The sequence below is a fragment of the Canis aureus genome, chromosome 17 (genome assembly GCF_053574225.1).
Source record: "Canis aureus isolate CA01 chromosome 17, VMU_Caureus_v.1.0, whole genome shotgun sequence".
Lineage (NCBI taxonomy): Eukaryota > Metazoa > Chordata > Mammalia > Carnivora > Canidae > Canis > Canis aureus.
The window spans coordinates 1,787,446-1,811,642 of NC_135627.1; the positions used below are offsets into that span (position 1 = coordinate 1,787,446).

General features: G+C 44.4%; 1 long non-coding RNA gene across 1 annotated transcript in view; it reads right to left on the reverse strand.

The window, feature by feature from the left end:
- LOC144287686 (uncharacterized) overlaps positions 1-24,197 on the reverse strand; it is a 595,958-nt gene that overhangs the window by 300,054 nt on the left and 271,707 nt on the right. Inside the window, exon 3 of the long non-coding RNA XR_013355429.1 lies at positions 6,550-6,611. This is a non-coding gene — a long non-coding RNA (uncharacterized LOC144287686). The remainder of the gene's footprint in view (positions 1-6,549; positions 6,612-24,197) is intronic.

The following is a 24,197-nucleotide window of genomic DNA, read 5'->3' on the forward strand; positions in this document are numbered from 1 at the left end:
GCCTTGGCCTTTTTCTAAACTTCCAAACTTTCCCCAGTCCATTTGCTCCCCCCCTTCCTTGGGTCCTAAACCACTTCACTCAGACCCTGGTCACAGCTCTTTGGGCACATGGTACAATATCTGTGGTGTCCATTTGATCCCAAGTTCCCAGGAGAAGGGGTCGTATCGGAATCGCCCAGAACGTCCTCCTCCTGGGCTTCTGCCTCCGCTTTCCTGAGTGCTCAGTGAGTGCTCGCTGAATAAACATGAGAGTCATTGAACTGCACTGTGCACAGAGTGTTCTTTTCAGGGTACTGACTTGGAGGGCCACGGTATTTTCAGATGATGACTTTATGCTCACTGTTATAAAACCAAGTAAATGACAAATTGCTTTGAAGAACAATTAAGGAAAATCATACAGGTCAGTTTTCTCTGGACTGCTCTATCAAATAGATTAGAATAGTATAATCCATTTTTTTTTCATTTTTGTGAATATCCAGAACTACCATACTTGGAGGTGAAAAGAGTTAATGAAGCACACGATGTGGTTTTCTTGATTCTAGGGATTATCATGACAGCCACAGGGAAACAGAACAAGGGTCTTGTTGGGCATCACTGTTAGTGTGTGAATGGCCATTAAATTTAGCATGAGATCCAGAAGTGTCCAGGAGTGCTGTCTGGTTCTCTTGAAGGGATGCACTAAGATAGCCCCCAAGGTAGGGCCCAGAAATGAGAGTCTGAGCCGAGAGCATACAAGGTAGCCAGCCTACTCTGCCGATGTACCCACCCTTTGAGGGATCTGTAGGCAGCAGTACGTGGCCTTGGACGAATGCAGGACCATTCCAGCAAGGTCTCAGGTATTGTCCTGATTCCTGTGGGCAAGTCTGGACTTTGTAGTTTGGATGGGTCAGGAGAAAAATGGAAGGAAGGAGAAGGAAGAGTGAGTGCCAGCTATCTTCCTGCATCTCATGTAACACGGGGGCCTCACTGGGCATGCCTACTCTGCTGTGTAGAGAGGTTGGCAACCCAGAGTGATGGTCTTTTGCTACAAAAGTAACTAAGGAAAAAGTGGGGGGTTAATGCTGAGGGGTGACATCCTGTCTACCACTTCAACGCATTTCATTCTTTTTCCATCCCAGAGATTCCTTGATTCTTCCAGTGATAAACACTGAGTGTCTATACTAGGCCTGTCTAGACCTGGGGGCTGGCCTCCTATGGCACTGCAGAGATATCTCTAAGGTAAGGTCAGGGAAGAATATTATAATATACTAATTTGAACCTTTAAAACTGGGCTGGGCCAATTTTTTTGAAGATTAAGAGGATAAAAATTCTAGGAACTGGTAAAATGTGGTTTTATACATTTTCTTTTGCTCCTTTAGCACCTTGATGTTCAAAATGTAGTCCAGGGACTGGCAGCACCAGTGCCATCAGGGAGCTAATAAAAGATACAGGACCCTGGCCACTCACAACCTCCTATTCTTTCTGCAATCTAAGAGACTCCCAGCTAATCAGATACACATACAAGTTTGAGAAGCACTGTTCTAGAACATATATGAGGTATCACGTATGCCATCAGAGTATGGAAGACTATGAAGATAGTCTAAAGGACATGCAAGATGGCCTTTTTCCTGGTCATATGTGTACAGAAGAGTAAAACAAGAGAAGCCCAGAAACAACGGCTACTTGGCCTTTAGAATATCCCAACCACCTAAAACAAAGTGTCAGTTGAAAGAGAAAAAGTGAATAGATATGGGTGTGGTATTGTCTGAAATATGACTATGTTTCATGGAATCCATTTCTTTCAGAGATAAGAGCTAGTTGAAGCTGTTCCAGTAAACCTGCCTATGCCTGGGGGGCAATAATAAAATTAAAGCAGTTGGCTCTTAAAACGGGAATAAGGACATCAAATGCCAAACACAATGCTTTTTTGATAATGACAGAGCTCAATGCCAAATAGCAACTTCATGGAAAGGAAAATAACTCTAATGAGTATCTGGATTGGGAAATTAGAAAACATACATATACATATATATGCATTTTGTCACCAAATTGAGAAGACTATGTGAGACTGGTTTTACTTCTGTCTCCAGAAAACACAGTAATACCGGGTACAAATTAGCAGTCCCTTTGGCAAGCAGCCAAAGAGAGAACTCAAAACTGTTTCTCATTTTGGAGTCATTTTTGAGGCGCATCACTTAGAAAAGTAATAAAGAGGCTGTTGGTGTTTTTATTTTACTGAATAGCTTTGAAAAAATAGCCACTGTCAGTTCAGAATGGGCTCTTAGGGAGAAAGACGCCATCACCAGGGCAGAAACAGTGGGCTACCTGCAAGTGACAGGCTCCTGAAGGATCAGACGCCTGGCTGCAGTCTGGACTGTACTTGGAACTGCTTGAGGAGCTCCACGCAGCCGTGAAGGCTGAACCCCAAACTCTGGGTGAGACCGGCATGCTGCCCAGGCTGGGGACAACCTGGATGCAGACACCCCCACCCCCTTCATTTGAGTTGGGCCCACCTTGGGACCTAGAGACTTTCTGCTTCTGCCCCAGTATGTGTAACCTTGGAAGGAATGCTGCTCCCATCCATACTGAGAGAAAGAGTCAGGCTAACTTCAAATCCACAACTTTGCCTGAACTTTTCAGAGAACTGAGGTCACAGAGCAAACAATGGGCTCCATGTTTATGACACAAGCTGATAGGGAGATGCAAATGCTGGGCCACCTAAAATAGAGACAACAAAACACAACTAGTAAGAAGGGTTGGCTAAATTAGCTGATGGGCTGGTGGAAGCCCAGTGTGAGCCCCTAGGGCTGCAGAAATTCAGAGAGTCTGCATGATGTTGCAGGTTCTTTCTCTGCCAACCCTACCAAATGCTCACGGGAAGAGTTAGAAAGAGCCCAAGACATAGTTCTTTTGCTGAATAACTAGGGAAGAAAACAGCAGCCAGTGGGAAGCAAGGTCAAGAGACCCTGCCTGGGCCTTCCCCTCCATCTCCACCATAGAACAAAATCATGGTCTTCTGTCTGGCACACTGGCGACCATCACCACAGCAGGAAGCAGGGGATCAAGGGGGGAGAGGCGGTAATACAAAACAAAACACAAAACACAGCCTACTCCAAGGTCTTAAATGTCAGCTCTGAGTCCACAATGCTGCAGAGGAGAGGCAGGGAGTTGAGAGGGCCACCCACCCCCCAAGACCCAGGGGAACAGTGCAGGCCTGGAAATGAGCCTCAACCAGAAGGACAGAAACCACACCCCCCACCCACCATCACCACCAGGCTAAGAAGCTGTGCTAACAAAAGGCAGCAGAATCCTGAGAGAGTCCTGCTGGGAGAGGGACAGGGAGGGGCAAGAGCCTGCAAGACACCCTCCCAGAGGCACTCTTGAGGGAAGACTGAAAACCAAAATCAAGGAGACATTGCTCAAGAAGCCTTGCTCTTCCCACTCCTCCCCACCCCAAGGGATCTCTATAGGGATCTGAAGCCTGCTGGCATGCAGGGGTAGTTATGGCAATGATAAGTCCCAATGAGGCAGATGCAAACCTCACACTGCAGGTTCAGTAGAAAGAAAGGCACGCCCATGCCCAGGCAGGAATACTATTCCTCTTACTCTCTGTTGACCTATACCAACATATGCAGCTTCCAAGAAAACATTACAAAGCATTAAAAAAAAAAAAGTGAGGAACATCAATACATTCCCAAGAGAGAACAATCTTAGGAACCAGCCTCAGATATGAGACAGTTGTTAGAATTATCTGCCAAGGAATTTAAAATAACTAAAATTAGTATGTTAAAGGCTTTAACAGAAAAAGTGGGTCACATGAAAGGTCAGATGGGAATTCCAGCAGAGAGATGGAGAATTTAAGAAAAAAACCTCATGGAAATGCTAGAAATTAAAAAACCCACTGTAATAGAGATGAAAAATATCCCTGAAAGCCTTATCAGCAGATCTGACACAGGCATAAAAAGTCAGTGAACTTGAAGGTAGGCCAACATAAATTCCCCAAGTTGAAATACAAAGAGTGTAAGTGTAGGGAAGAAAGAAAAACTCAGAGCAGAATATCCAAGAGCTGTGGGACCATGACAAGCACTCAGAACACACATAATTGCAATGCCAAAGGAGAACAAGACAGAATTTGCAGAAGAAATATCAGAAGTAACATAGCTCAAGAATTCTCAAAAATTAATGACAGACACCAAACCACAGATCCAATCTGCTCAGAAGAATACCAAGTAGGATAAAAAAACAAAACAACCCACTTAGGACATCACATCAAACTACTAAAACAACAAAAAGAAAATCCTGAAGGTGGGCAGAGAGAAAAGACACAAATACACAGACCCAGAAGCCAAGGAAACCATGAGACAATGAGTCACACCTCCAAATTGTAGAAGAAGAAAAACTGTTGACTCTGAATTCCAGAGAAAATATATTTCAAAAGTGAAGGATAAATAAAGATTTTCTTAGAAAAAATAGAAATTGGGAATGTGATGTCAGTAGACAAATTCTATAAGAAAAAAATTGCTAAAGGAAATTCTTCTGTCAGAAGGAATGTCTGAGACTAAAACATGAATCTGATTCACATTTTATTATGGTATTATAATACCATAATCGTAAGTTCATTTTTTATTTCCTCAGAAAGGTAGCTGTCTAAAGCAGGGGTGGACACATGACACCCTGTTAGTGATATCTTTTTTAAAAAAATATTTTATTTAAATTCAATTTGCCAACTGTTGGTCACATCTTACCCACCATCTGCTTATACAGATGAAGCTTCTCCAGAAAACAGCCACACCTGCTCGTTCACACATCAGCTACACCTGCTCTCTCCTGAGTATCTGTGTAGATGCCACAGGGCCTATAACACAATATTTAATACCTGGTCATTAATGAAAATGTTAGTTGAAACCTGGTTTAAAGAAAAAAAATGCTAGCAATGTGTTGCATGTTTATAATATACATACAAGAAGAGGTTATGTGAACAGCACACAGGAAGTGAGGGAGGACTGGTAATACATCACTGTAGGCATCTTATACTCCACTGAAATGGGTATAAAATTATTTAAGGATGGACTAAACCCTCAAATGCATGCACATATGTATATTTTAAGCTCCGGAGTGATTGCTGAACAGACTCACAAAAAAATGTCCAATCAACACAAGAGAATACATAAAAGGAAGAAAACAGAAATAAGCACAGTTGGAAAAAGTAGAAAAATTAGTAAACGGAACCCAGTGACATATGACAAGGTTAACACAACACAACTAGTTAGGGTTCACTCCAGAAACTGAAGGCCGGTTCAACATTTGACAGTCCATCTATATAACTCCCCATATAAATAGACCACAAAATAAACACCATGTGATTATCTCGAGAGGCAGAAAAAGCTTTAAGCAAGATTCAACATCCACTCATGATCTAAATTCTCAGGAAAGTAGCCACAGAAGTAAGCTTCCTTAATCTGATAAACAACATGCATCTTCTGCGGCCCTCCCGCTAACTTTGTGGGCCTGGTCAAGCCACTGAATTCTAATCCCTCGAGTTTGGAACAAATATGGCCATGCTCACTTTTCCTAGTTAACACCACACTAGATGTTCCACACAATCAGGCAAGAGAAAGAAATAAAAGACCTACAGACTGGAAAGGATGAAATGAAATTGTTTTTATTTGCAGATGACATGATTGTCTGTGTAGAAAAAAAAAAAATCAAAACCACCAAAGTCTTCAGAAAAGCTCCCAGAACTTGTAAGTGAGTTGAAGAAGTTCCCAGGATATGACAGGAGGTATGAAAGCTGGCCTGTACACCTACATGCCCGCTGAGGAATCCAGTGCCATTTCCTCTCTGTGACCTCTCAGGCCAACCACAGGAAATGGCAAAGGTTCGACACACCAGATGTGGGATGTAGTCCATGCATCACAGGCTTAGGTCTCCTTGCCAGCTGTGCTTCTAGGCATGTCTGCATTCTAACCCAGGCACCCTGATTTGGGGGTCTTTTCCTCACTTGCCTCTGCCAACACCTCCTTTTTGAGGGGCTCAGAGGAATCTTGAAAATACTTTTCTCTGTTCTGACTCAGTGAGTGGTCATTGCTTTCCACTCCCAGCCCTCCCCTGCTGACCCCAGGCCCCAGGTCCATAAAACCACAGGACTCCTCTGTTTGGGGGTCTTTCAGCAGTGAAAGCACCCCGTATCTTCACTCGTCCATCTGACCCCACCTGGTGCCATTCCACTGGTAAAAATGGAATGAGAGAGCCAATGTATTCCATGGTTTGGCTTCCTGCTCACACTATTGCAGCAGAGGATGGAAGGCTTGACATTGTCTTTGCCACGTGGCTTGTTTTCTTAATCAGCTGCCCTGACATCTGGCAGTACAGCTCTCAGCTCAGCTGAGCTCTTGAGCAATGAACTAGAATTTGAAATTTTAAAAAAGCAAACAATACTGTTTAAAATAACATCCCAAATGAAGTAATTACATAAAACGCTAACAAAATACGTGCAGGATCTATATACTATGAACACCGAAGTGCCAATGAAAGGAATCAAGGGAGGTATATATAAATGGAATGACATACTGTGCTCATGGAATAAAAGGCTCATCGCTGTGAAGATGCTAGTTAGTTTTCTCCAACAGGATCTATAAATTAAAAATAATCTCAATTGAAATCTCAACAAGGTATTTCATAGATATTGACTAGTTGATTCTAAAATGTATATGGAAAGACAAAGGAATTTGAATAGCCAGGACAATTCTGACAAAGAACACCTCATTCTACCCAAATTCATAGTGTAGCAATATGATAGGATCAAAAGAAGATATATAAACCAGCCGACCAGGATGGAGTTCAGGATAGATCCACAAAAATATAGTCAACTCATCTTGGACAATATGGCAACATTGACTCAATGGAAAAAAATAGTTTAAAAAATGTTGCTGGAAATATAGAACATCCCTATGCATGTGGATAAACCTTGAGACACACTTCATACCTTCATACCTAAAAAAAGTTTTTTAAAGATTTTATTTGTTTGTTTATTTATTTATTTATTAGAGAGAGAGAGAGAGAAGCAGACTCCCCACCAAGCAGACAGCCCAACATGTGCTTGATCCCAGCATTCAGAGATCATGAGGGGAGCCTAAGGCAGACATTTAGCCAACGGACCCACCCAAGCTTCCCATATCTTATTCAGAAATTTAACTTAAAGCAGATCATATGCCTAAATGTAAAATGTTAATACCATAACATTTCTTGAAGAAAGACTGCTTGACCCTGGGTTTGGTGACATGTTTTTAAACATGAGACCAAAAACACAATCCATTAGAAAATACAAAGTTGATAAACTATACGTTCTCAAAGCAGAAACTTCCCTTCTATGAGAAACACTATTAAGAGAATGAAAATACAAGCCACAGACCTGGTAGAAATATTTGTAAATCCCTATCTGATACAGGTCTTCTATCTAGAATATATAAAGAATATTTAAAAATCAACAATAAAAACACAAACAACCCAATAAAAACTAGACAAAAGATCTGACCAGATACTTCACCAAAGACAGCAGAGAAGCACATGAAAAGATGCTCAACATCATTAGTCACTAAGGAAATGAAAACTCAAACCACAATGAGATACCAATCATTGTACACCAATTAGAATGATAAAAATAACAAATGAATAAAAATCTTAAAACTAACAATATTGAATGCTGGCAAGGATGCAGAGAAACAAATGATCATTCATTTCTGATCAAAATGTGTCCAGTCACTTTCTAAAATGGTTTGGTAGTGTCTTACAAAGTTAAATATATATGTAGCATATGACCCAGCAGTCTCACTCCTGGGTCATTTACCTAAGTGGATTTAAAACTTACATTCACAAAGACACGTAACAGGGAAAAGCTAAGCGTGTCTGACTCCATATTGCTTCTATATCCCTTGCCATTGTGATCTATAGCTTGGAAACCCCTGCTTTGCCTCACACATAGACATGTCAATCACCCAAGGACTTTGCTTACAGCTAAGATTTGCAAAAACTGCAAAAACTGAGACCCACCTCAGCAGAGGAGATACAGAGATATATACAGAAAGGACTCTGTTTAAGACTTGCAGGAACAGGGATCCCTGGGTGGCGCAGCGGTTTGGCGCCTGCCTTTGGCCCGGGGCGTGATCCTGGAGACCCTGGATCGAATCCCACGTCAGGCTCCCGGTGCATGGAGCCTGCTTCTTCCTTTGCCTGTGTCTCTGCCTCTCTCTCTCTCTCTGTGTGACTATCATAAATAAATTAAAAAAATTAAAAAAAAAAAAAGACTTGCAGGAACAGCATGCATGACCTGTCCCAGAGATCAACTGACCGACAACTAAGAAGTTACTCGATCTTCCTCAGATATCTACAGTTATGAAGTCACCTTTGGACTCTACCCCCACCCCCACATGCTTCCTCCTCTTGCTAACATAAAAAAAGCTCAAATATCTTGCCCAGGAAGTATGGTTCTTTAGGACAACCATCTGCCATCTCCTGGGTTTCCTGGCTTTCAGAATAAAGTCACTTTCCTATGGCCACATCCTGCCTCTGGATATACTGACCCATCCTGTGGGGAGTGGAAGGAGCTTGGACTGGATCCCTCTCTCTCTCTCTCTCTCTCTCTCTCTCTTTCTCTCTCTCTCTCTCACACACACACACACACACACACACACAGTATTCAAATATTCATAGTAACCATAAAAAGAAACAGACTTATTGGTTATTGGTTCATGATACAAATGGATCAATCTTTAATTCATTTTACTAAGTTAAAGAAGTCCATCTACAGCAGCGCAAGATTCTATTATATGATGTTCTGAAAAAGGTGAAACAGCAGGAAGACCGAAGAGATCAATGGGTTGCTGGAGACTGGAATGGGGAGGGAGGCAGGGGGCAGAAGTTCCCCTGCTCTTCCACTGGCCTTCCCACCCACCCCCTTCCAAGGGGACAGTGTGTAGGAGGTGCCAGCTGTGTGAGGAGGGGGCAACAGGGTCCCTTGTACCCACCCTCCCCGCCCCAACCTCCCTCCCATTTTCCCTTCCTGCTGTGGCAAATAAGAGCACAGAGAGACTGGGGCAAACCGAAGTGCACAAAAGCACCCATCTCCCCAGAGAAGTGTGTGGTTCACCACGGGCGCGGGGCAGGAGAAGACAGGAGGCATCTCGGAACCCAGATGGCAGTGCTAGGCAGGGGGAGAAGAGGGACAAGCTGGGACCATGCCCCGAGGCTGCGGTTCCCGCTACTCAGGGCCCTGCACCCCCACCCCCACCCCCACCCCGTTCCACTGGGCACAGACAGGACAGGCTCGATGCGGAAGTGCCGTGCCCGGTGCTCTCCCTGACCTTCCTCTGCCAGTGGGCGCCACCCCGCCCCCATCACGAGAATCAGTTCATTGCCAGCATGTGTACCACTGAATGTGTGGCCATTATTTGCCATTTTATGACTTAAGGACAAATATGTTCTAAAATTACAATTCTCTATCACATATATGAATTGGGCATCATTTATAATAATATAATTATACTATACACGAATCACATCATATTTTATATTCTGCTATAAATACTGTGTATAAACATCAAGTTTCAGATATAATAAACACACAAATGTTAACGTAGCACAAGTGTCTGTGCGGCAGAAGCGCCAGGCTGCTGCTGAACTGGTCCCTTTACGGCAGTGGCCGGCTGGAGGGGTCTGTGGAGTAGCCGTCAGCTCCCCTGCTCCGAGCCCTCACGCAAAGTCCTCGTCAGTGGATGCCCTGCCGCCAGACTCTGGACTCCAACGGCCCCTGGTGGGGCCACCCTGCAGATGTGATTCCCAGAAGCAGGAGGTCCACTTCTGGCACTGCGCCCCATCACAGGCTGCTCTCAGCCTCTGCTGGGGGCTTATACACCTGCTCTCCCAGAGGAAGGGTCATGAAAGGGGCCTCCTCTCGGAACTGCCCTGGCCTGGCCGTGAGCGGGCTGCTGGCGTGCACCATGGCAGGTAAGCGGGGCTGCACTGACCGGCCCGCGTTCTTCCCTCCCAACCTGAGACCTGTTCCTGAAATGGTAGCATTTGGCTGGGGACAGAAGTAGGCCAACTGGAGGAGAGTGTCCACTCTCACATAACCACATCTGCCTTGTCCAGATTCTTGGCTTGCCATGAACATTTGGAGAAATACAGATCCCTACCTTCCTACCTGTTATCATTGCTATCTTTTACCAATTACGGAGTCTCCACTTGCTGCCAACTACAGGGCGTAGCTGCCAACTGCACGCCCTGAAAGGTAAAGCAACATCCAAGTAGTATTTGGAATATGAAGACCAGAACAAGCAGGGGTAAAATTCATGACATCCAAGCCACTGCATGGATGTGTGTGATGCAGAAAACTGTGAGCTCCAAGGAGGCTGTCCTCCCTGGAACAGCTGAATTTTGCAGGATTCCTGTCACCTGAATCTAACTTCTCATTGGAATGCCTAATGACCTTCTATTGAGGACAGGATTCCACTTTGTTTCCACAAGCCATGTGTTCTCCTCCTTGTACCAGCCTCTTGGATTTTGCTCGTGCCTGGTGCATGAATAGCCAGTTAAGGACACAGTTTGAGACAGGACTGCTAGTTGAGAATATAACTGGGAAGCAGAATAACAATGAGAAGAACAGAACAGGAGAAGAAAAGGAAGACGTAGAGTCATTGGCTCCATGCTTTTACAAACCTAGACAGCTCACTCAGTGTTGAAAGGATTCCATGCATCAGGAGGGAGTAAAGCTGGTGTGCCCTCCTTGGATGTCCTTCACCCAAGTGCACTGAGTGCAAGCTTTCTCCCATTTTCCTCCCAAATCCACTACTGGGGGAAGGTGTGCTATGGGGAAGAAAGAAGCAGGCCTCTGGTCCTGGCCCTGGGAACTCAGCTCCTTCTCCTGGAGGTTCTCCATTCAGACCTCTCCCTGGGGAGAAGGTACATTTTCCAGGGGAGATCTCCACCCCAGGTGGTTAGTCCTGGGTGGCCCCATGCAGGTGGGCAATGGCACTCAGTACAATTCCTGGGAGATGCACTGACAAAAAGATCACTCTTTAATGGTTTATCAGGACTGCTCTCAGAACGCACATGCGCTCTTAGATCCTTAGATCTTAGATCCTTATCCAGCAAAACCATGCCCGCAGAATGTCAAAGGCTCATTTGACCAGCGCCTCTGGACGTAAAGATCACAGTCAGCATCCACACACCCTACAGCTTTCCCTTTAACTGTTCACGAGCCTTGTTCTCCAAAAGAATGGCACCATTTTGAGAGGAGATGGAGTACGGTATAAGATTTTATTTTTGCATGGGCTCATCTTTGTGCTTGTAAATACAGTCCATTTTCTTATAGAATTTTATTGACAATTACAATGGTCTGGGTATATGACACAAGCTTATCTACTTCTATAAAGATTATTTATTTATTTGGTTGATAGAAACTTTTAACAATTAGGTTTTGGAAGCTAAATTAGTGAGGGAAATGACTGTTCTTCCTGACCCATTCTTACCCCTCCTCCAGGATTCAAACCAGCACTTTCTCAAGGTAGAGGTTCCTCACCTGCCAGGTGAAGCAAGGGTACGTCAGCCGCTGGCACCTCCAGCCCTCTCCTTGACCCAGGAAACACTGGCCGCCTGGCGCTTATGCATCCAATGATGGCCTTTCCTGTCTCTGTGGGGGCAGCGGCCACATCTGTCTTAATCAAAGCAGACTCCTCAGGCCCGGACCACAATGAGCCGATCAGAGCTGGTTTAGGTTGAGGGAATCCAAATTCCACATGCCGTGTGGTTCTACACCAGGCAGCCTTGGGAACAGAGTGGGCCGGACCACGCCAAGAAAGGGCGACCTGGGGCACTTGACGGGATGAGCACTGGGTGTTATTCTGTATGTTGGCAAATTGAACACCAATAAAAAATAAATTTATTATTAAAAAAAAAAAAGAAAGAAAGGGCGACCTGGGTCCCTCCAGCACAAAAGTGCAGGCCAGGCGTGAGTTTGGAGCAGGGCAGAAAGTGCTAGCACTCACCAGTCTGACACACCTCCCAGCCAGTGGACTTCTGATAGGCTGACTTGCCTGCCAGGTGGGTAGGAGACAAAGTGTACCCAGAGCCACAGAGAGAGATCTCCTTGCAGCCCTAAAACAGGAATGAGCTACAGAGAGAGACGGGGCCCAAGGTGGCAGCCAGGCCAGGGCCCTCCCCCCTCCCCCCCCACAGTCAGCCCCCTGCCCCCCTGCACTGTGCAACCTGCACTGGGCCTGCTTTAAGCATCACCAGAAGGCTCACTTCTCATGCATGATGCTGCAGGTTCTGCCCCCTGAAATATTTGAAACTGGGCTGGCACATAATAGATGCTCAATAAACATTTGTACAATGAAAGAATCTATGAGTAATGAGAAGAGAAGGGATTGATAGGTGTAAGATTTAAACATTAATGAGCAGACACATGTCTCTCTGAGAAAAGCCCATGTCCTATGTGCTCAGTCCTGCGGCCTTCCCACCTCTGACCACCTGAGTGAGGTTCCTCACCGGCAAGGCCTGTGGGTGTGGCCAGCTCACCACGTGAGCACGGGATTGTCAGGCATCCTGGGCATAAAGGGAGAACGGTAAGCAGCAAAACAATTTTCATTCAACGGTAAGCCACTAGAATGCATTTCTACTCCCATTCTAATATACAGGCAAGTTCCGCAGAGAAGTAGCCAAACCAAACCCGGAAAGGACAGATCATTCTCCCAACATGCTTCTCTAACATTTCCCACGAGAAGCCAGGCAGGGAGTGGGCACTGTGCCTGTCTCCGTGTGTCCTGCTCACCCTGCTAAGTCCAGGCAGCACCCTGCCCCTGGGGGACTATGCCAGTGCTGCCACCACTCACTGGGAGGTTATGGGATCGTTCCCTCAGATTCCAACCCAATTTCCATGCATAGATATATATTCTTACAGACACTACCCACAGACTGAGCATTATGTTTTGGGATTTCTTTCAAATGCATCAGGTTGACAGGAATGTTTTCAAGAAATACACCACAACTGTGCCTGCCTAGTCCCCAGTATCCCATTTCTCTGCTCTTTATTCAATTGTAAACGTGTCAGCAGGAAACCTGACCACAGACAACAAGCAGCCATAATAATGTGAATGAATAACATAGATGTGGGGTTATTGTTATCCTTGAGGAAATCTTGTGTTACTCCATTCAAAAGGGGAAAAAATACGTGAAAGTATGAAAGTGATATTAAGCAGATGTTAGACTGGAATTGTCAATCTTGTCTGAGCAGGTGCTAATGTGTTATAATTATCCCTTCTGGCGCTGGGTGTTTAGGATTTTGGTTCCCACCTAGTCAATCACAGCTGCAATTGTTAAGCTACTTACATCGCTAATATGCTGGGTAATAACCAGATAGGATTTAATATTTGACATTTACCGTCAATTACCTTCTTCTGACATGCATCTCCTCTACACCAATATCTGTAGATTGGGCTTTCTTGTGATTTTTGGATAAAATAAATAGAACTGCCGGGTTAAAAAAAAAAAAAAGGAAATAAAAGTGGAAAAACATCTCTGTGTCTATCTTGATTGTGCCATGTCTGGTCCCCCACAAGAACAATGCCCTCGTCTCACTGGAAGCACTATTTGGATGCTGATTTTGCACTGCTAGAGGACTTACTTTCAAACATTTTGCTCTTCCTCCCCCTCACTGAAAGAGAAGGTTAATCTCTGCATTCGTCCACAAATGGGGAGGCTAGGGGGTCAGTTACACAGAAATCTGTAAAGAGCACCAACCAAGATCTCCCCCAAGGGTCTTACTTTTCTGCATTTGCCATCACAAAATCAAACTGAGAGCCAGAAATGGTCATGAGAAAGATGCAGGGCTCAGATGCCACTGGCCAGGGTTTGAATCCACACTCTGCGGCTTCCTGGCAGACTCAGGAATTTCCTACCCTGCCTGAGCTTTTTCTGTGAAATAAGGTTTCTGGGGGATTAAGTGAGCACCGTGGGCTGGCACAGAGGAGAGGCACTGTTGTAGTGGTGGCCAGTGGTATGGTATTACAGTGGCTGCTACCTGGGCTGGAAGCCACCTCTGAACCTGGCACCTTAAGGGCTTGATGCCAGAAGATCCGTGGGGGTTGGACTCTCCCATCAGCTGGAAGCTCCAGGGTGGGGTCTTCAGCCTCGAGTACAGATCCCACCAAGCCAGGCAAGCAAGGACTCTCCAGAAGTGTTGGGTGAGGGGAGCAGACCCCAGGGTATGGGCATCACCCACATGGGTTTTGTCACCAGGATGTCGAGGCTGCAGGAAAGCCCCAGACTGTGGGCTGCCCCAGGCACTTGAGTTGTTTCTGAACATCATAACTCCGTTTAGACTCCCGTTCCTCTGATCAGTGCCATTGAGAATACCTAGAAACAGTCCTCAGTGATGAGGCTCGGAGTCCATCTCCCTTGGGATTATGGCTGTGGTACTCATTACACAGCTCCACGGAGTGTCAGCCACATGGGAAACAGCAGGAGGCACCCAGGAAGTCCCAGTTCCAAGATGTATATAGAAAAGTAGAGAAGTTTTTCTTGGTGGGTGTTTTCATCTACAACCCAGCTGGTGACTCCAGGAAGTTTCTCTAAAAGATGTCACCCAGGAGATCACACATTATTTTATCCTAAAGACACTCACACATGCACACACACGTATGTACATACACACATACAGGCACACATCATAAGCATGCACAAAACATACACACATAAGATCTAGCCAGTTGAATTTTGGTCTATAATGCATGGGTTACAATACATGGGTTACTGACCAAAATTCCAACCATTTCTGCTCGTTGTCATCATGTTTTCCATCTGTAACTTCAAGGGAGGGTCCAGCACCTCTGTGGAAGTTGGGAGGGACTCTCACTCTGGGAGGTGCAGCCTGTTGCATCTGATGATGGTTTGGTCTTGGGGTTAGTGACGCAGTCCTTCTTGTCATCCCACTAACTTATCTTGACTGTCTTTCGCCCTGAAGTCCTACACATCTCCACAGGTTGAAACCCTGCTTGGAGAATAATCAACCTCTAAACGCATTGTTTTCTGAGGGTAAACTTATTGATTACTCCAAGGATTGTGCAACATTCCAACATTTTCACAGTTTATATGTCAGAATGGGGGATGGGTAACAGAGATTATCTTTAAAAAATAACTTGGCAGAAAATAAATGCCCGTCACTGTTCAGTCGGGTGTACTCCCTTAATTAGAAAAGCGTGATGTAAGTTGTGGTCTCTTTTTCAGATGCGCTGGCGACAAACCCACTGATGAGATGTATCACACCAGTGACAACATAGTACTATCTTAAAAACAATATTTCTACAAGTTATTAAACGCTCCTTATTTCCTGTAGATGAAAGGGGCTTTTTTCAAGGGAATCCTGTTTAAAGTTTAAATTGGAAAGGACATGGGTGGATCTGACAGCCAAGTAGCATTAAGACTTCAAAGCAAAGCAAACGAAGCTGGACCCAGTCATTTTGCAATAAAATGTGAAGTCGAGTAATAGTGCCCTTTTAAGCCACTTGGGACTTTTAAGACTTCAAATAAAATGCTATTAGCACAGACAGATAAACAATCTAAGCCGCTATTTGCCTGGGGTGATACCCTTGTGATTTACAATGGGCAAAGAAAATACAGCAGCCGAGGTGTTCAGCAGGAGTGACATGAACACTGGTAATCTCTTCTCAGTGATGACAGGCCTCTGGACTTCGTACCGATGAACGGCTCACTCCACCATGAGCTGTTGCATGGATGCTGGCTACTCCAAAACTAGCTCCTTTCTCAGTTTAACGGCATAAACCAATTAAAAGAGAAAACAATGGAATGTGAGAAAGTTACTAAGTTTTTTGAGTTGAGGGAGAAAAAAGTAGTGTTTGTCTTTGTTTTTGCTTTAGTGATCAAGTGATATCACCAAGGTGGTATCAGCGTAGGGCCATAAAATTCTCCTCTCTCTCCCAGTGCACTGTTTGACCTTGCTGGAGATAAGGAAAGATGCTGGCTCCCAGGAAATTTCCTGTCAACTTAAGAGGTGCCCCGCCCTGCCACACATTGCCAATCACAGAAACAGAAATATTCAGAGTCAAGAAAAGAGGAGTGGTTTGGTCTCGGTGGGGCCGATCCACAGAACCCACGGCCTCTGTTTCTCCTCAGAGGATATCTGCTCCAGGAAATGCCAGTGTTAGGAACAGAGCAGCAGCCAAAAACTCCACGGCCTGGGAACTTGGCTTTCCAAACACTTCCCTGCTCCCCCTGGCTCATCCCTTCCCCAAGGCCATTGCACGAGGTCCTGCAGAAAAAGTGCCAATCCAAATTAGCCTCCGTGGCCGAGAGAGGCCGGGGTGCGAGTCTAAACAAAGGCCTGGATGGCAGCTTCTGTTTTAATAACGGCGGTGTATCTCGTCAGTAAGCGATGCGTGCTCTCTCCTTCCAGCTGGCACGGGCGTGCCGGGCACACCGGCACATTTCTCTGAGCACGTTGTTCGTCTGTGTCCTGTTTCTGCCCGGCACGCCATTGTGCGGAGGCAGCCAGGATAAAATATGCCAAATAATCCTGGCAGAGGTGCTGACAGCTGATGAATTTAACTTCTCTACACAGAATAAGCTGGAGTAAAGCAATGAGGGCTACTTAGAAGATTTTGTGGTTCCAGCCTGTGAATTTGACCTAGCTTTCCTGTGAGAGGTTAAGGGGCATCAAAACAGACAATCCCCATCTCTGTGGTCAGAACATGGCCAGGGGGTGGGGGCAGCGTGCTAGTCCCAAATCTCCAGAACACATTTCTCAAGTCTAAGGAGTAGAATCTGGGCTCACTGTTACCATCCAAATAATCAACAGCCAAGTGAAAATAAAATGCAACAACAGCAGCTATTTAGGATTAAGCCAGTAAGGCTATTGTCCCTTTAAATTGAAAAGAAAGAAAGAAAGGAAGAAAGGAAGAAAGAAAGAGAAATTCTACGAATTCTACAGGAAAAAAATGTCATATTTGTATAGACCCCAAATCCCCTCTGTTTAAACAGGGTGATTAATATCAGCTCCTGTAGGAAATTAAATTCGGGGGAAGAACAGTAATATGCAGATATGCAGATTTCTGGGCAGAATGGCCATCTCTGGGTAGGGAGCTGGCTGATTAATCTGCGTCCTCAGAATACAAAATGAAACACTGAGCTCTCCTGGGCGAGCACAAGAAATGACTTTTCCCTCCCGCATGAGGGAGAAAAAAGGACCCGACACAAACATCAGAGGAGGGTCATGTGCCACATGCCGGGCGAGGCTCTGACTTAAAACTCCGGGTCACGTTCGCAACCGCTAACCGCTTCCTTTCGGCCGCCCAGCCGGGTGCTTAGAAAGTTCTCCCTCCCTTGTTTCTGAAGACGCAGAGGAACCCCTACCCTGGCTCCCTGGTCCCCCTCCTGGTGCTCCTCCTCCGGCCCTCCTCCAGGGCAGCGCTGGGGAGACTCCTCCCGGCCACCTCCACGGAGGCTCTAGGGGAACAGTGACCACACACGTGCTGCCTCGGGCTCACGTGCAGCTGAACCCACCTCCACACGCTGGGGCTTTTCTTTCTGGAAGGCCGAATGCAGTAGACGGATTTTTTAATTTAAAGCATAATACCAGAAACTCAATTTGCAAATGCAAATTCCTCCTCGCATAATCCAACCCCCTCGTCATTCCAAAATGTCAGCGTGGTCATAGCATCCGGGATGGAATGAGCATGAGATTTTTGATCATTGAATAATAATACTATTTGTTTTTTTGAAAAAAAATATTTACAGCAAGATGCAAAATGTCATTTTCAGTGGGATTTTTCTGTCGTTACTGGAAACTCAAGCCTGTTATTCTGAACCATTCAAGGTCTCTCCAATAATTGTATAGAAGTAGGCATTATGCTATATTATTAAAGCTGTAATTTCCTGCTGAATCTGTCTGGATGTTTCTTTTTATCACTTGGCAATTTCTATCTAGTTATAGCATAATTAAGTTTCCTGACCCCTGCTCACTCTCTTAACAGGACGCTTAGAAATATACTAGAGCTGAAGATCTTCAGGCTGATGTCCTCTCCCCACACAGTAATGGAATAAAATTATTAATCCAGTAATTGTACAGAACACATTACTTTGCATTGAATGTTCCTGGTTCTCATTTTCTGTCGGTGACAATCAGCCTGAGGGTACAAATCATTTCTGCAGGAGCGCAGCCCTTGAAGAAAGCCTCTCATTCGCGCTCCTGGAGCTACCTGCGCAGCTGTGATTATTCAGGGTCTAATACAGCATGAGGCTCAAGCCAACAAAACAAAGTTAATAAAATGGGCTAAGGAACAAGATTTTCCTGCCTGCAGCTCCTGTGCCAAAATTAGAACCACCTGCAGGACTGCAAGCCGAGACCCCAGGCCAGTGCTCTGAGTACCTGTAAAGGGCTCACTGAGCCTGTGGCTGTCACAGGCCAAGAGGGGGCGCCACTTGCCTCTGGGCAGTTAGAAGGTACCGAGAGTCGGCCTGCAGCCCCACTGACCAGAAATAGGGGGCCTTCTGGATTCCACCCTGCAGGACCAGCCTGAAGGGCTGTGCCAGGACCAAGAGCCAAGCTCCAACATCCCCTGAAAGCGCCGCTCAAGAGGGCAGAGCCATGTTCCAGATTCTCTCCCTGTGTCCAGGAGATGCACCCTACATCTGGGAAGAAAGAGGTTATCAAATGCAGCATAAATCTCTTCAACAAAGTAGGTCTAGAGGCAACATACCTCAGCATAATAAAGGCTATCCACAGCCAACATCCTACTCAATGGGGAAAAACTGAGAGCTTTCCCCTTGAGGTCAGGAACAAGACAGGGATATCCACTCTCTCCACTTTATTCAACACAGCATTGGACGTCCTAGCCACAGCAATCAGACAACAACAACAACAACAAATAAATAAATAAATAAATAAATAGCATCCAAATTGGTAAGAAGAAGTAAAATTCTCACTATCTGCAGATTATGTGATACTATAGAGAGAGAGAATACTAAAGATTCCACCAAAAAACTACTAGAACTAATAAATGAATTCAGTAAGGTGACAGGATACAAAAATCAATGTATGGAAATCTGTTGCATTTCTATGCACCAATGATGAAGTAGCAGAAAGAGAAATTGAGAAAACAATCCTATTTACAATTGCACCAAAACCAATAAAATATCTAGCAGTAAACTTAATCAGAGAGATAAAAGATCTGTACTATGGCAACTATAAAATAAAGATGAAAGAAACTGAAGACAACACAAAGAAATGGAAAGACAGTCCATGCTCATAGATTGGAAGAACAAATATTGTTAAAATGTCTATATTACCCATTGAATGTCTACACATTCAATGTAATCCCTATCAAAATGCCAATAGCATTTTTCACAGAACCAAAACAAACAATCCTAAAATTTTTATGAAACCACAAAGACCCTGAATAACCAAAGCAATCTTGGAAAAGAAAAGCAAAGCTGAAGGCATCACAATTCCAACTTCAAGTTATATCACAAAGCTGTAGTCATCAAAACAGTATGGTACTGACACAAAAATAGATGGCACAGATCAACGGAGCAGAATAGAAAACCCAGAAATAAACCCACAATTAGATGGTCAATGAATCTTCGGCAACAGAGGCAAGAATATACAATGGGAAAAGGACAGTCTCCTTAACAAATAGTGTTGGGAAAACTGGACAGCCACATGCAGAGGAATGAAACTGAAGCATTTTCTCACACCACACATAAAAATAAATTCAAACTCAAAATGGATTACAGACCTAAATGTGAGACCTGAAACCATAAAAATCCTAGAAGAGAGCACAGACAGTAATCTCTCTGATATTGGCCATAGCAATATCGTTCTAGATATGTCCCCTGAAGCAAAGTAAACAAAAATAAACTATTGGGACGTCACCAAAATAAAAGGGTTTTGCACAAGGAAGGGAACCCCCAGAAAAACTAAATGAAAACCTATAGAATGGGAGAAGATATCTGCAAATGACATATCCAATAAAGGATTAGCATCCAAAATATATAAAGCACTGATAAAACTCAACACCCAAAAAATGAATAACCCAATTAAAAATGGGCAAAAGACATGACAGATATTTCTCCAAAGAAGACACATAGCTGGCCAACAGAAACATGAAAAGATGCTCAACATCACTCATCATCAGAGAAATGCAAATCTAAACCACAGTGAGCTATCACTTCACACCTGCTAGGATGGCTAGAATCAACAACTCAGGGAAAACAGGTGTTGGTGAGGATGTGGAGTAAGGGAACCCTCTTACACTATGGGTGGGAATGCAACCTGGTGCACCCAGTTCCTCAAAGAGTTACAAACAGAGCTACCCTATGACCCAGCCATTGAACTACTAGATATTTACCCAAAGAATTAAAAAACAGGGATGCCTGGGTGGCTCAGCAGTTTAGTGCCTGCCTGCCTTTGGCTCAGAGTGTGATCCTGGAGTCCTGGGATCGAGTCCCATGTCGAGCTCCCTGTATGGAGCCTGCTTCTCCCTCTGCCTGTGCCTCTGCCTCTCTCTGTGTGTCTCTCATAAATAAATAAATAAATAAATAAATAAATAAATAAATAAATAAATAAATATCTTTTAAAAAAAGAATTCAAAACCCTAATTCAAAAGGATGTATCCACTCCTATGTTCATTGTAGCATTATCAACAAGAGCCAAACTATGGAAGCAGCTCAAGTATCTATCCATAGATGAGTGGATAGAGGAGGTGGTACACACACACACACACACACACACACACACTGGAATATTACTCAGCTATAGAAACTGAAATCTTGCCACGTGCAACAATATGGATGGAGCTAGGGAGTGTAATACTAAGTGAAATCAGTTAGAGAAAGACAAATACCATATGATTTTACTCCTGTGAAATGAGATACAAAACAAATGAGCAAAGGGGAAAAAAAAAAAGAGAGGCAAACCAAGAAGCAGACTCTTAACTACAGAGAACACACTGAGGTCACCAGAGGGAAGGTGAGTAGGGGGATGGGGGACATAGAGGATGGGGATGGAGGGCACTTGTGATGAGCATCAGATGATATGTGGAAATGCTGAATTACTACTATATTGTACTCCTGAAAGAATATAACACTTCATGTTAACTAATTGGAATGAATGAATGAATAAATTAATTAAGTAAAGTCTGCAAGATATGTCAAATTAAAAAGAGAGAGAGAGAGAAAGAAGAGAGCGGGCATGATCCTGGAGGGTCACTGCACTGAGCCCTGACCTGCTGGGGTGCACTCACAGGAAGCCAGTGGCACAGGAAGTGGACTGCTCACCTTGATCAATGAAAACCTCGTGCTAGCCTGATCTCAGGGAGGACAGATGGCCACACACAACCCCCATCTTCATGCAGACACTGTGGATTCTATTCTGAAGCAGCCACGGGTTTCCAAGCAAAACAGCACAAAGATCTTTGGCCACAAATGTTTGTGTGCAAGATGCATAACTACAAGTTGAAAATCTAGCACACATGCTCTGTGAAGACAGGCTTATCTGTTACCATCTACATATTTACCACACATGAGCTTTGTTTCAAACACCTTCACCTGTCCTTGGTCCTTCCCGTGTCTCTGGCACTGCTTCTTCCATCTCTTCTGAGGATAAACTTCAAGGCCAGAGCATGGTACTTAGCTAAACACTTAGGTCCAGAACGGACCAACAGGTTTATAAATTAAGCCTGGTAACATCCGTTCCCGACGAGATAGAGGAATGCATACAATTCTCATTCTGCTGACAAATGCTGGTAATCTATTAATAAATATGCTATATCAAAGCTCATTGGTAAACTTCCGCTTACAATCTGAAATGGCTTACAGCTGAAGCAGTTGTTCAACATGTTGTTTATAAGCTAAAAATCACCTCTGACTCATTTCAGGGAATCACCCACTGTGGATGGGGAGCCCTCCATGGAGCAATAGTGATGTCAGTTTATCTATGTGCTAACAGTGTCGGTTTAAATCAATACTTCTCAACCAGAGGCAGTTTTGCCCCCAGGGGACATTTGGGAATGTCTGGCTGGGGACAATCCGGGCTGTCACTCTGGGAGTGGGGGTGCTACGAGCGGGTAGTGAGGCCAACATCCCACGGTGCGCAGGATGCCCCCCGCCTCTGACTATGAAGTCTTTGTTGCAAATGCCAATAGTACTGAGGTTGAGCAACCCTGCTTTAAATGGACAAATATTCACTGAAAGAGACCAATCGGCCCGAGAACCTTGTGCACCCACCAATCCCAGATGTAGCACAAGCATTAAACTTCATATCCTCCCAACTCCTCAGCTTCCGAAATTTCAACACAAAAGAGCAAAGTGGGATATTTTCAACTACAATTATTTTTCTTTCTCAGCTGAAAAATACACTGTCGAGGGAGGGGAAAGAGAATGAAGAGGGTTTTTTTTTTTTTTTTCCTTCATCCATGATTTTACTAGAAAAGTGAAAACCAAAAATAAGATCAGAAAACAAGTGCATGCAAATTTAACTGCGGGATTTATATTTTGTGTGCCACCCCGCCATGCACAGAGATGTGTAGTGCACTGGTGTCGTGTAAGCGGTGTGACTTGCGGATATCTGGGGCATGGCGGCAGGTGCTTGTGCGTGTGCGGAAACGGTGCAAGTCAGCACATTAGTGTGTGCAGGGGGCAGGACCCCAAGTTTTCATGTTCCTTCTGCTGTAGCTGTCAAAATTTCTTACAGGTTTCAAGCGCCGCGCGCAGCCTCTGTACCCAAAGAAACAGCAGTTTAATAACTCCGGTGGCTCTGTCAGTTGTTTCATTTCTTAATTTCTGAAAGCAAGTCAATTGTGCCTCACTTTTGTTTCACCATAGCCTGTAAACGCCTCCTACGAGAAGTCGCACGCGGGAACTCTTTGGCTGATTCTCGCTGCCTTTATTTCAGAATGCAACAGGGAGCGAGGTGCTTCCAGAACCCCCGTGCAGTCTCCGAATCAACCTCTAATAAACATGCATCTGGGGGAGAAGGTCTGATGGGAGCACGATCACTTCACTTCCCATTGTTTCATTGATAAAAACGATCTGGGAAGCAGAAGAATATATTAACCGTTTCCTTTGGTTTTCCATCGAGAAGGCTGAAGACATTTCTAGAATAGATCTATTTTCTTTTCATTCTACAGAATAATGCATGAATGATTATAACATATGCTCTATCTCCCATTTTTTTCTCAGCCCGTGGAAAAGTGCCTGACACTGTAATCACAACTTGTTGGGTTTTCAATCTGATGCTGTCCCATTTTATCATGGTAGTTAAACGTCCATTCTTGTTCGGTGTGATAAATGTTATGGCCATTTAACAGTAACGAAAAAGAGAGACATGTTAAACCAAATATTGCTTCAGATTGTGTCTTTTATTCTCCTTTATCATCATATCTTAATTTATAGTATAATCATCATTATCACAACTGTCAGCCTCATTTAACCTCGCCTGATCTCCCGTGATTCTTTGCTGTCAGCTCTGATTGCCTACCTTCTGCTGACTGCCTGATAATGGCTGACAGATTAGCCCTCCCCAAGAGGAAGACAATGATATATAGAACAGTGCGGCTCGCGCTATATATTAATGAGGAGCTGGCAAAGCTTTGATAAGGCTGCGGAATAATCCATCAGTGCAAGAAGGAGCTTGTAAAACTGGAGGAACATTTCATGGGAAAAGCACCTGGGAAGGATGTAATGACCCGGCCGCTAAATGCCTGTCAGCTGCCTTCCCTCTGTTGTAATTAGCATCAGATACGGGGCGTATGGATAACCTAAGAAGTTTATCAACCCCCAAATCCAGTTACATTCTCTCCACGTTGCACCCACCGCTCCGTCTTTTACAACATATTTAGCAAGCCAGCAATTAATAGCTCATTTTCTGTGGCATTAGGAACTGTTTATCTTCTGAACTAGCTCTTATCAGGGGCTGTTACGTGTGAAAGGCAAGAGTCATTGGCGCTCTTTGTGTCGAGTTGTTGCACTTACTCAGCAAGGCCTGCTTCGCCATTAGATGCAATGCTTCAGATGGCTACTTGAGTTTGAATGCACCGTTATTACAGGTATTATATGAAATTGCTTGTGTTATGTGAAGGGGATTATAGAGGCCCTGGATCAATACCTTCAGTGGATGTTGGGAGTGATTACAGTGCTCTGTCAATTTTCCC